Source organism: Heptranchias perlo, unplaced genomic scaffold (assembly GCF_035084215.1).
Source record: "Heptranchias perlo isolate sHepPer1 unplaced genomic scaffold, sHepPer1.hap1 HAP1_SCAFFOLD_62, whole genome shotgun sequence".
Classification (NCBI taxonomy): Eukaryota; Metazoa; Chordata; class Chondrichthyes; order Hexanchiformes; family Hexanchidae; genus Heptranchias; species Heptranchias perlo.
Genome location: NW_027139644.1, coordinates 2,680,370 through 2,693,949, shown reverse-complemented (window position 1 = coordinate 2,693,949; position 13,580 = coordinate 2,680,370). Strand labels below are relative to the sequence as shown.

Here is a 13,580-nt window from a genome sequence, read left to right as displayed (position 1 = left end):
AACCTGATAACAGCGTCAGGACGCTCAGAATACTTTTTCTTCATTCGTTCATGGGTTGTGGGCGTCACTGGCGAGGCCGGCATTTATTGCCCATCCCTGATTGCCCTTGAGAAGGTGGTGGTGAGCCGCCTTCTCGAATCGCTGGAGTCCGTGTGGTGAAGGTTCTCCCACAGTCCGACTCAATAACAGACAAAGCACCGGTGGGCGCGCCGGTTGCAGGAGAGCTGGTTGGCGGTGATATCGATGCTGTGAGCGAGACCAGACCGTTTCCATGTTTCCATAAACAATGTCCCATCCTTTATTTCTGGAAAAGTAAGACTGATAGTGGACAATTGCATTTCTGTGCCTGCAACATGTAACTTTGGCTCGGTGACACGCTACTTTAGTGTATCTTGCAAGAAAAAGCACCGGGCGGTTTCTGTGGCGCAATCGGTTAGCGCGTTCGGCTGTTAACCGAAAGGTTGGTGGTTCGAGCCCACCCAGGGACGAAAATTGCGCTTTTTTTCTTCCCACTTTCGGATTCATTGTCTCATTCTGATCGACCTGAAGCCGGTGCCAGGTTTTAATTCCTGATCTGCAGTAACTGGGAGCACTTTAAATGGCTCCGATCTCTTCATCTCATTTCACGTTTTCTAATGTGTGATTTGGCTGCAAGAAAACACTCTGTGAACAATGTCATCTGAGCTTGCCTGATTCGCCATAATTTACACTGCGGTCGGATATCAGGCACATGAAAAAAAACAGTGAAATGTTTGTGTGGGCGCGATGCTCTGGGATTCCCTGCCTGACCATCGCCACCGATCCTTCTCTGCAGCCTTCCGAAATACAGCGCAGGAAATGGATCCCTGTGAAATGAGCTCCTGGACAGTAATACGGGAAATTAGTTTGGCTGAGGGGTTATATCCCTAACACGGAGTTTGCAGTATCAGGTTTCCGTAGTGTAGTGGTTATCACGTTCGCCTTACACGCGAAAAGTCCCCGGTTCGAAACCAGGCGGAAACATTTTAAAACCTTGTCCCCATTAAAAATTAGTAAATATTTAACGATTCACATTGCTGAATAATATGAACAAAGTCCATATCTCCCATCCCTGTTAATGCAGTCCGCTGAGAGCAGGCGATGAAAGCCAGCGTGATCGTGGGGGTGAAGGCTGCTTCCAATACTGTCTCATTCCCGGTGGGATCTGGCGGAGATTTGATGAGCCCCATCGATTCAACCAAGGTGGGAGAAATGAAACGGTGTTTGAGAAACATTCATATAAATGATAACATCCAGGATCCTGTCTTCAGAGCGCGTGGTGCAAAGGTCTGACTCCAGATCAAAAGGCTGCGTGTTCACATCACATCGGGGTCAGTGTTTCTTTCACCGCTCACATGAGACTGGATAATTCCCGAATGAAGGTTTTAATTGCTTTTTCACAAAAAAACCCAGAAGTTTGGTCTAAACCCTGACTCAGTACCGACCCAATGGCAGGGAGGGGAGCGCCTGATACTCTCATTTATTTCATGCAACAAACTGACACGAACACTGGTATTGATTCAAAATTGACCTGCAGATGGACACACATATAAAAAAGACAGCCACAGAAACAGACAGCAACGACTTGCATATATTACATATATATATACATATTTATATATATGTATATAGCGCCTTTAACGTGGCCAGACGATTTAAGCTCGGTGAACTTGCTTCAGCTTTCTGAAATGTACTTGTACATCCTTCACAGGTCACGGGAAATATATTTTTTTCCCTTTCGAAAAAAGACGCGAAAAGCAGAGACATGTTTTGTTTTCAAAACGGCTGGAGAAATGGCGGACGATCATAAATTAGGAGTCGCCTTTGAAACATTTAAAGGCGACTACCTAAAAATCACTTAGTGCAAATTTCAAATCACGGTTACTATTTATTTAGGTCTGAAATAAATAACAATAAACATGTCAGTCAGCGCCCGCGGTGAGACGGTGATGAACTTGTTTGTTGTGAAGTTCACCGCTGGGCTAAAGTTGACGCCGTTTAAAGGACGTGAACCCACTCAATGTAAAGGATGAGCTCATAACCAACAGGTCCCGTCATCGTCAAACACCTCCTTTCTTGTTTAATAGAGGAAGCAGAGGCGTGTACATCATCAGACACCAGCAACTTTAAGAAATGGAACAGATAAAGGCACAGATGCAAGTTCCAAATCTTTTCAATGCAAAGTTAGTTCACTTTACTTAAAGTGCCGTGAGGCTGAAAACGGGTCCCAGATGATTTGCGTTCACTCGTGACTTGTTTTCCAGTGTTGGTCCGTCAGGTTTGCAATTCAATTTGTGTTGGATATTGAAGATATTTCAGGATGATTGCACAACATACCATGTGTAAAGAAACATCTTGATAACTTCAATCATCGCACACTCTACATTGACGCTGCAGAGGCCCCAGCACCCCTTTCAATATTGTTTTTTTTAACTCACAGTTTTCAAAAGGGAATTGGATAAACGCTTGAATGGAAACATTTTCAGGGCTATGGGGAAACAGCAGGTGACTGGGACTAACTGGACAGCTCTTTCAGAGAGCTGGCACAGGCACGATGGGACGAATGGCATTCGAATGGCGCTGTCCTATTCCATGATTCCATTAATAGATCAATTTCCGCCTTTCACTGAGCCTCCCTAAATGGTGCACAGTAATCGTGTCCCTGTGAAATGAATCTGAACAGTAATACGGAAATTAGCGTGGGTGAGCGGTTTGAAACTCTGGTTAGGCACCTAACAGGAAATTTCCCCTCTCAGTTTGATGAGATTATCAATTATCTCCCCCCCTTTCGATCTTAAATGTCTTTATATTTTTTTGATCTCTTCTTCCACTGTCATGCACTCAATGCTGGTCTCCCTGGTAAATACTGAAGAAAAGTGATTATTTAATATTTCTGCCATTTCGCTGTCATTGCCTGTGAGTTTGTCGTGTGTATCCCTTAGTGACCCTATTCCGATCCTAAACTTTCTTTGGCTGTTGATGTGTCCAGAATACTTTGCTTTTTTTGATATTCCTTTTTGCCTTTCTAATAGTTCTTTAGACTTCTTTCCCAGTCTTTTCACATTCCCCCTCTCCTTTATTGTCCAGTGTGGGCCTTTTTCTTTCGTTTCAATTTTGCCCTTATTTCTTTATTCATCCCTGGTGTGTCATTTCTGGCTAGTTTGTTCTTACTTTTTAGTGGGATATATTTCTCCTGGACTCTATTGATCACCGTTTTAAATGTTTTCCACTGCTGTTCTATTTCTTTTTCCAGGTCATTAATATGTCAACCATTTCACCGTTCGAAACTTCTCAAGTCACATATCCATGACAAAGCAAGTTGCTTTAGTGGGAGGAGCAAATCGACTTGGCAGTAAAATCAGCTGCAGCCCAATCCACAAATAAAATATTTCCATGTAACAGTAAAGATAACAAATGTCAGAAGTGGGATTCGAACCCACGCCTCCAGAAGAGACTGCGGCCTGAACGCAGCGCCTTAGACCGCTCGGCCATCCTGACGACCGATTTCATGTTTCATTCTGCATCATTTCTGCACTGTTGGCCAGTGAAAGCATCATAAAAGTTTAAAATGGCACTCACCTAACGTGGGGCTCGAACCCACGATAAAGAGCTTCGTGCTCTGTCCGACTGAGCTTGCCGGGCCTGAGTATTGTTCACCGCCTGATCTGTCATTGCAGCAAGCAGGAGAAAGACTCCATTTCGAATTATTGCAATCAATTCTGAGGCATCGGATGAACTGTCACTTCGAAAGTCACGGACTAATCAAGGACAGTCAACATGGATTTGTCAAGGGGAGGTCGTGTCTGACTAACCTGATTGAATTTTTCGAGGAGGTGACAAGGAGGATCAATGAGGGTAGCGCAATTGATGTAGTCTACGTGGATTTTAGCAAGCCTTTTGAAAAGTTCCCACATGGCAGATTGGTCAAAAAAGTAAAGGCCCATGGGATACAAGGGAATGCGGCTTGTTGGATCCAAAATTGGCTCAGTGGCAGGAAGTTAATGGCCGACGGGTGTTTTTGCGGCTGGAAGGCTGTTTCCAGTGGGGTGCCGCAGGGCTCGGTGCTTGGTCCTTTGATTTTTGTGGTATCCATGAACGATTTGGACTTAAACGTCGGAGGCATGATAAAGACATTTGCGGGTGACACAAAAATAGGCCGTGTGGTTGATAGCGAGGAGGAAAGCTGTAGACTGTGGGGGTTCAGGCATTTTTCTGATAACAAAGCACTCAATCTATCTCTGAACGAATCTTGAACGAATACGTGTGTTTGACCCGGCACAGGCACGATGGGCCGAATGATCTCCTCTTGTGGACTAACATAATACGATGATACCAAGTGTTATCAGATGGAAAAGCAACACATTCCAAATAAAAGCAGAGAGAGGAAACTAGACTAACAGCACAACAGCACGGTGAGATATTGTATTTGAGAAGGATGAGGAGGGATAGTTTATCATGGTGGTAGTCCCATAGGGTATCATTTGTGACTTTGGTAAGGACCATTTCATGCTGCGACAGTCTCTGGTACTGTGTGTGAGTGTGGGATTCATTCTGTATCTGTCTGTCTCTGGTACTGTGTGTGAGTGTGGGATTCATTCTGTATCTGTCAGTCTCTGGTACTGTGTGAGTGTGGGATTTATTCTGTATCTGTCAGTCTCTGGTACTGTGTGTGAGTGTGGGATTCATTCTGTATCTGTCAGTCTCTGGTACTGTGTGTGAGTGTGAGATTCATTCTGTATCTGTCAGTCTCTGGTACTGTGTGTGAGTGTGGGATTCATTCTGTATCTGTCAGTCTCTGGTACTGTGTGTGAGTGTGGGAGTCATTCTGTATCTGTCAGTCTCTGGTACTGTGTGTGAGTGTGGGATTCATTCTGTTTCTGTCAGTCTCTGGTACTGTGTGTGAGTGTGGGATTCATTCTGTATCTGTCAGTCTCTGGTACTGTGTGTGAGTGTGGGATTCATTCTGTATCTGTCTGTCTCTGGTACTGTGTGTGAGTGTGGGATTCATTCTGCATCTGTCAGTCTCTGGTACTGTGTGTGAGTGTGGGATTCATTCTGTATCTGTCAGTCTCTGGTACTGTGTGTGAGTGTGGGATTCATTCTGTATCTGTCAGTCTCTGGCACTGTGTGTGAGTGTGGGATTCATTCTGTATCTGTCAGTCTCTGGTACTGTGTGTGAGTGTGGGATTCATTCTGTATCTGTCAGTCTCTGGTACTGTGTGTGAGTGTGGGATTCATTCTGTATCTGTCAGTCTCTGGTACTGTGTGTGAGTGTGGGATTCATCTGTATCTGTCACTCTCTGATACTGTGTGTGAGTTTGGAATTGATTCTGTATCTTGTCAGCAGTGTGTGTGAGAGTTTGTGATTAATTCTTTATATAAAACTGTGTGTTAGTGTGGGAATCTTTCGATATCTGTCAGTCTCTGGTACTCCATGTGAGTGTGGGATTCATTCTGTATATACAGTCTCCAGTACTGTATGTGGGAGTTGAATTCATCCTATATATGCAGTTACTCATACTGCATGTGATTGTGGGATTCATTCTGTATATACAGTCTCCAGTACTGTATGTGGGAGTTGAATTCATCCTAAATATGCAGTTACTCATAATGCATGTTAGTGTGGGATTCATACTGTACCTGTCAGTCTCTGGCACTGTGTGTGAGTGTGGGATTAACTGTGTGTCTGTCAGTCTCTTGTACTGTATGTGAGTTTGGGATTCCTTCTGCATCTGTGAGAGTTGGAGTCATTCTGTGTCTCTGTGTCTCTGGTACTGTCTCTGAATGTGAGATTCATTCTGTATCTGTACGTAATTATTCTCTCAGATTACATTATGGCGTTCAATATTGTAGCTTTAATATCTCGATGTTTAAATAGTTTTACTCATTGTTTAATTGGTAAATATGGACATACTTTAGGATTTGATGCTGGAGGTTTTAATCCGATAATTTGTGTGCTTTTTGGAGTACTATTAAATCTGTATCTCTGTGAGTACTGTTGTGGATGATAATGTATCTTTCAAACTGATAAGGTGACATTTTAGAATTGGTATGTTATGTGTCGATCAGTCTGTAGAAATGGAATTGATACCGTATCTTTCAGTCTAATATTGTATGAGATTTTTGGACTGGTATGTAATGTGTATCTCAGTCTGCACTAATAGATTTGACACTCTATCTTTAAATCTCATTCTACGATTACATTCTGAACAGGTATCTAATTTGTTTCTCAGGTTTACTGTCTTTCAATATTTCTCAATCTGATACTCGACCTGAGTTTTGGACTTGTGTGCAATTTGTATCATATGATACACTTTTCGAATGGATATTGCATGTATTAAAGTCATGTGTGAGAGTTCTGGGCTGGTATTCAATTTGAATCTCGGGGTACATTATTGGGATTCATTCTGTACCTTTGAATCGGGTACCATGTGTGATTTCTATCTGGTATTTAATTCGTAGCTAATGTTGCTCCATTGTGAGATTGACACAGTGCCTTTCACTCTGAGTGTGTGATTTTGGACTGGGATTTTTGTATCTACCTGTCAGCGGGACTGAGTTCGGGGGGAATGGAACAGTGTCAGCCTCACCTACTCTGCTTGACTGTTGGGTTGAAAATGTGTCTCTGGAAATTGTGATCAGTGTGGGACTGACTACTTCTGCTGTCTGTGACTGTGGAACTGATGACCTGTCTGTGTCTCTGTGCTCTGTGAGTGATAATATACTTACTGTGTGTGAGAAGGAGCTGGCTGCACTGTTCCTTCTGCCTCGGGTGGAGGAAGCATCACATTTATTCTGGATCGTTCAAGGGTTTGCCTGGAGAAAGAAAATTATCTCTTGTTACTCAGGAACATGTGAGGTAGAAAATACAGAAGTGATCAGTTTAATATCTCTGTTAATGATCATTTTGAATATCCACAAATGAAATCCAGTGATACAAACAGTGTCAGTGTCTGACTCCACTGCAGTACTGCAGCACTCAGCTTCTGCATACCAGGTGTGTTGGGCTGTTTTACAACAACTTAATGACATCCAGACACGGCCCAACCCCTGCACTGATCCATGAATGGGACTACCCGATGGGGCAGGGAACTTTGTTCAGGTCAGGTTTCTAATCCCCTCTCCCATGGGACTAACCGTTCAACCGAAACCAAACAGCCGCTGTTTAAAATGTGTCCTTCACACTTCTCACCTGATGCCTGCAATAGATGCTCTTTGTATAACTCCCCACATCCTTACTGTCCGGCTCTGTTTCCACTCTTCACTGTCCAATAACAATAAACAGGGTGAGACTGGAACTAAACCAGGACCATTCACTACTGGTTTGGGGAGAGAAAGCAGCAATGATTTTAATAGCATGTTCTTCCCATTCTCTCTCCCTTCCCCTGAACACACCCTGTACACACACAGCCCGAGAATGACCTCTCCCTTCCCCCCTCTCACTCCATGTTCCGGGACCAGTTCCTGATCCACTCCGCCTCTTACAAACAGCCCCCGGACTCCGCCTGAACTTCCCTCGGACCCAATGCCAATCTCTGAGCCCATCTGCGGACACGGTCCCGAAGCGATGATCTGCTGTAACGAGGCTGCTCTTTGCTCCCTTCCCCCGGGGGGCCGTGATCTCTCCATTCCTGGCTGTTTTAAACTATCTTCTTCCGCTCACTGAGGGAATGGCGCCCACAATTCCCAATCCAAAAATCGATGGAAACTTTCCCCAATTCGATTTATTCTGAGTCTGAGCAAAGGAAGTGGGTCTGAGGGAAAGGTCAGAGGGAATGGGGTCCACAGGCAGTGCAGGAACAGGCACCAGAATGGGAAGCAGATGGGATTCCACCAGTGCCTAACGCTGGAATCCAGACTGACTTTACAATCTCCAACTATGAAACTAGATGTTTCCATCCCTGCTGTTTCTCTCGGGGTCTTTTGATGGTAAAGAGCCTTTCAGAGATAAAGTGAGCGGCTGTGAAATCAGCCAATGGATTCTCTTCATTAATGGCCCCTATAATGTGTGACTGAGAGAGGATTTCTCAAACCAATCCTGGAGAAACATGGGAGGAAAGTGGGAGTCGGTGTATTTGCTGGGACCGTGTAGGGTTAATATCAGGCAGCAACAGTCGCAGATTAATTTAACCGGAGTGAAACTGTAGGTCACTGAGAGTAATATCGAACAGCCCTGAGCTGTAAAATTGCAGATAGTACAACAGGCATTAGAGGGTTAAATGTGACCCATTGTTTCTGTCCCTCTCTGTACTGTCCCTGAGTGTGGGATTAATAGTGTTTCTGACCCTTGTACAATATCAGTGAGAGATGAGATTGCATCTTCTGTCTCTCCAACGCGATCTTTCTGGATAAAACGGCACTTTCCCGGTCATTCTGGAACTAATACTGTTAACGTCTGTCTGTCACTGTATCTCACCGCTCTCTCTGTCTATCTCACCGTGTCTGCCTCCCTCTCTCTCTCTGGTGCTGTATATGAAGGTGGATACTGTTATTGAGCGTGATCTGGACACAGATAGGAAGTTTAATACTGATACTGTCTCTCTCTCTCTCTCTCTATTGCTGGACATGAAAGTCGGATACTGTCTGATATAAAATAGAGAGAATGAGATGTCCGGGCCGGGCCTCATTGTAACTGGGGATGTGTTCGGCTCCAGTCCCAGTTCATGGTCATAATCTGTTCACAGATTCAGGGCGAGAGTCTCTGTGAGACGGTAACACTGGCGGAGAAACTCCGCGTCATAACTCAAACCCCAACATATGAGATTCTCCAAATAAGCTGGAATAAGGTGTTTGTAAAACGCTGAACCCGTCTGGGAGGGGATGTGTGGGGAGATAGAACAGGGAATCAGACTGAAATGGAGGAGCCGAGTTGACTTGTTGTTGAATGGACTGTATTTAGGCAGGAATATTAACGATTTCTCATTGTAACGGGGCTTATTTGAAAGCTTCGGGTTTTGGGAATCCTTGAATATGAAGCCCGGGTCTGTCAGGGTTTGTGCGGAGCGCTGAGGTTCGGTTCTATTATCGATAAACGGTTTGAAACTGTCGGATGGAGAGAACTGGAGGTGGAGCTGGAAGATCAGAGGCCGCTCTCCGCTCTGTCACTCTGACTGTCTCCTCCCCTCCCGATTTCTCTGTTTAATCCCCCATATGGAACCAAAGCGGGTCGGTGGACTCGAAACACGGTTTACTCGTTAACAGGACGAAAGGCGAGTAATGTTCCTGATCTCCTGGGCACCAGGCAATTCACTGTTATTTGTTTCTGTACAGAGTTACATCTCAGTGATTCCCCAGTGAGTTTGATGTGTTATGTAAATAATCCAACAAAATAGAACAGAAACGGAGCGAAGCGCTGAATTCCACAGATGTAGAAAGGTTAGTCGAGCAGTTCTGGTGATTCTTTATGAGCCCAGCATGGCAAGTAGTTTAAATAAATACAAGAAATCTGGTGATGTGTGGGCTGGGGTCCATAAGTCATCGTTTAAAGTACCGGACTGTTGTCACTGCCCAGACTCCAGTCCCATTAATACCTCATCTCGACAACAACGAGACAAAAGCAGCTCAAAGCCACACTGGTCGCATGATATCAGCGTCTCCCTTCAGACAGTAACCAGCCCTTTCACAGATACAGAGGGTGGCTCTGAAAAGAGCCTTTACATCGAGTTACATTGAAACTACAGCACAGAAACAGGCCATTCGGCCCAACTAGTCTATGCCGGCGTTTATGCTGCTCATGAGCTTCCTCCTTCCTTACTTCATCCAACCCTATCGGCATATCCTTCTATTCCTTTCTCCCTCATGTGCTGATCTATCTTCCCCTTAAATGCCCCTATGTTATTTGACTCAGCTACTCCTCGTAGTTGCAAGTTCCACATTCTAAACACTCTCTGGGTAAAGCAATTTCTCCTGAATTCCCTATTTGATTTATTAGCGACTATTTTATATTTATTACCTGAAGTTTTGGACTCCCCACAAGTGGAAACATTTTCTCTACATCTATCCTAACAAACCCTATCATTATCTTAAAAACCTCGATCAGATCAACCCTCAGCCTTCTCTTTTCTACTGAAAGGAGACCCAGTCTGTTCAGTCTTTCCTGATAAGAATATCCTCTCATTTCTGGTATCATCCTTGTGAATCTTGTTTGCACCTTCTCCAATGCCCCTATGTCCATAATATGGAGACGAGACCTGTTCGCAGTATTCCAAGTCTGGTCTAAACAAGGTTCGATACAAGTTCAATATAACTTCTTTGCTTTTCAACTCTATCCCTCTAGAAATGAATCCCAGTGTTTGATTTGTCTTTTTATGACCTGTTTAACCTGGGTCGCTACTTTTAGTATTTTGTGTATCTGTCCCACTAGATCCCTTTGCTCCTCTATCACGTTTCGACTCTTATTATCCAAGCAGTGTGTGACCTCCTGATTCTTCATTCTGCAAGTTTATTAATGTCCTCTTGCATTTTGATGCATTCTTCCTTTTTATTAACTAAATCCCCCAATCTGGTGCCGTCCACAAATTTTGGAATTGTACTTCCGATTCCCGAATCCAAATCGTTAATGTAAATTGTGAAGAACAGTGGTCCCAGCAACTGGAACTCCACTTCCCACCTTTTGCCAGTCTGAGCAGCGACCCTTAACCTCTATTCTCGGCTTTCAGTTTTGTAGCCAACTTGCTATCCATTCAGCCACCTGACTCTGACTCCACGTGCTCTGAACTTAGCCATGAGTCTACAATGTGGTACATTATAGAATGCCTTTGAAAAATCCAAATATATCACCTCTACTGCATTAAACTTATCTGCACTTTCTGTTCCTTCTTCAAAGATTTCAATCAGGTTGGTCCTGTCCTTTGGGTTATCAGATTAAGCCTTGGCCGGTTTACTTGCTCTTGGAGCTCACAATGCTGGTTTTCTTCTGCAGCAGCACGGCCTGGATATCAGACAACACCCTGAGCGATGGTCACCCGTCCCAGCAGCTTGTTGAGCTCCTCGTCGTTGCGGATGGCCAGCTGCAGGTGTCTGGGGATGATGCGGGTCTTCTTGTTTGTCCCGGGCCGCGTTGCCGGGCAGCTCGAGGATTTCAGCCGTCAGATACTCGATGCACAGCAGCCAGATAGACCGGGGTTCCGGCACCCACACGTTCAGCATAGTTCCCCTTTCGCAGGAGCCTCTGAACACGGGTAACAGGGAACTGCAGTCCGGCCCGGGATGTGCGAGACTTGGCCTTGGACCGAGCTTTACCGGCGGTTTTTCCTCTTCCAGACATTTCCACAATCTCACAAACACTTTCACAAAGAATGACGAAATCCTCCCGCACTCGCCCTTCTTATACCTTCTGGAGGAGTACAGCGCGGGCACTTGTGATGGGTCTCTCTCAGAGTGTTTACACTGCCCGCTCACCCTCAATGATATTCTATCTTTGAACTGCTGTAATATTGTCCGTTAGTAATATTGCTGCTCCTCCTCCTTTCCCTATTTCCCTGTCCTTTCTAAAGATCTTATAGACTTGAATATTAAGCTGCCATTCCTGCCCAGTTGGTAGTCAGGTCTCTGTCATGATTTAATGGAATTATTTAACTTTACTCAATGGCTGATGTGAGCTGTGGTAAAATGTATTTCCAGCTGGTCAAGTATTGCAGGTATCGACTGTCTCTTCAGTCCGATATCAGGTGAAGAATTACTGGCTGGTGTGGAATTTCCATTGATTGGGGGTTGGTGAAATCTACTGGGCGGAAACAGGAACTGCAACAGAGCGAGAAAGGATCCGTCAGAAACCAGTTCAAATGAAGAACAAAATCCAACAGCGTGCAGTGTCTGGTCAGGGTCTGATGTTTGGGAACTATTTTATTGTTGATAATTTTCAGCGATGGTGGTATAGTGGTGAGCATAGCTGCCTTCCAAGCAGTTGACCCGAGTTGGATTCCCGCTCATCGCAATTAAGTGTGTTTATTAGTTTATTTCAATCAGAAACTCTTAAGTTTATAATCGGGTTTGATGCAGCTCAGTTGGATATTGTTTCCAAAACATAATCGGGTGTAATTAAAGTAAAATGTTTTCAACCTTCATTTATTTTCCCTATAGAAGGAAAAGAGGAAAAACATGCTGGAAATACTGAGTTACCAAGGGTCTAATGAGAGTGAGGAAGGGAAATTGTCAGGGTGTTGGAATATAAGAGTAAGGAGGTCTTGCTGCAATTGTAGTATGAGGAAATATTGTGTAAAATTGGCCAATATTCGGTGGAGTTTCGAAGAATGATAGGTGATCGCATTGAAATGTATAAAATTCTTAGACTGCTTGACAGGGTAGATGCTGAGAGTTTGATTCCCCTGGCTGGAGAGTCAAGAACTGGAGCTCATAGTCTCAAGATAAGGGGTCGGCCATTTAGGACCGACATGAGGAAACATTTCTTCACTCAAAGGATTGTGAATCTTTGGAATTCTCTACAACCCAGAGGGCTGTGCATTCTCAGTCGTTGAGTTATATTCAAAGCTGAGATCGATAGATTTTTGGACTGCAGGGGAATCAAGGGATATGGGGATCGGGCGGGAATGTGGAGTTGAGATCGAAGATCAGCCATGAACTTATTGAATGGCCGAGCAGGCTCGATGGGCCATATGGCCTATTCTGCTGCTATTTCTTATGTTCTTATGTAAAGAGCTTTATTTCCAAATGTGCTGACGGCAATAATTTAGGTAGCACAGTAAACATTGTAAATGGGAGCAGAAATTTGCAAAGGGATATTGATAGGTTAAGTGAATGGGTGAAACTGTGGCAGATGGAGTTCAACGTGGGGAAGTATGAGGTCATCCCTTTGGACCATAAAACGATAGATCAGTGTATTTTCTAAATGGCAAGAAGCTAGGAACTGTGGGGGAGGAGAGAAATTTTGGGATCCAAGTACAGAAATCACTACAAGTGATTATTAAATCACAGAAAAAAATTTAAAATGGAGATTAAACTTTGATCTTTATCTCATGGGAATTCGAATAAAAAGCTGTGGAAGTTATGTCACCGTTATACAGAGCTCTGGTTAGGCATCATTTAGAGTTCAGTGCTCAGTTCTGGGCACTGCACTCTCTAGAATGGCTTGGAATGAGAATGGGTTTTTCCTTAAAGGAAGCTCACTGAACTGCAGGGTTTTTGAAGAGTTACGCTCAGAAATGGGAGCGGAGCTCATTTACTGCTTCACACTGTTACAACACATTGAGGAGAACAGCATCAATGAAGAAAAAGGGAATGAAATGAAATGTGTCACACAGTTACATCTCGCTGCTCTGTCTGACCATTTTAGTCGCTACTTCCCTGCAGAGGGATTTGAAAATTTGAAGGAAAAGTTTTGGTTGGAAGATCATTTTGTTTTCGAAAATCCTGAATCAATATTGAAGCTAAACTTAATGCTTGAGCAAGAACACGAGCCGGTGCAACTCACCAGTGATGGCACACTGAAAACACGCCACAAGTCATTCAGTTTGTCATCTTTTTGGATCAGTGCTTTCAAAGAATATCCTCTGTTATGATTACTGTTCTGTTGTTGCTGCCGTTCACAACAACCTACCTGTGCG

The 13,580-nt window shown here is 44.1% G+C and overlaps 3 non-coding genes across 3 annotated transcripts; 2 read left to right on the top strand and 1 right to left on the bottom strand.

Moving 5' to 3' along the window:
- Positions 1–414: 414 nt before the first annotated feature.
- Positions 415–488, top strand: trnan-guu (transfer RNA asparagine (anticodon GUU)). Its single transcript has one exon. It is a non-coding gene; the product is annotated as a tRNA-Asn (tRNA).
- Positions 489–929: 441 nt separating this feature from the next.
- Positions 930–1,002, top strand: trnav-uac (transfer RNA valine (anticodon UAC)). The gene has a single exon. It is a non-coding gene; the product is annotated as a tRNA-Val (tRNA).
- A 2,431-nt stretch (positions 1,003–3,433) lies between these two features.
- Positions 3,434–3,516, bottom strand: trnal-cag (transfer RNA leucine (anticodon CAG)). The gene has a single exon. It is a non-coding gene; the product is annotated as a tRNA-Leu (tRNA).
- Between the last annotated feature and the right edge of the window lie 10,064 nt (positions 3,517–13,580).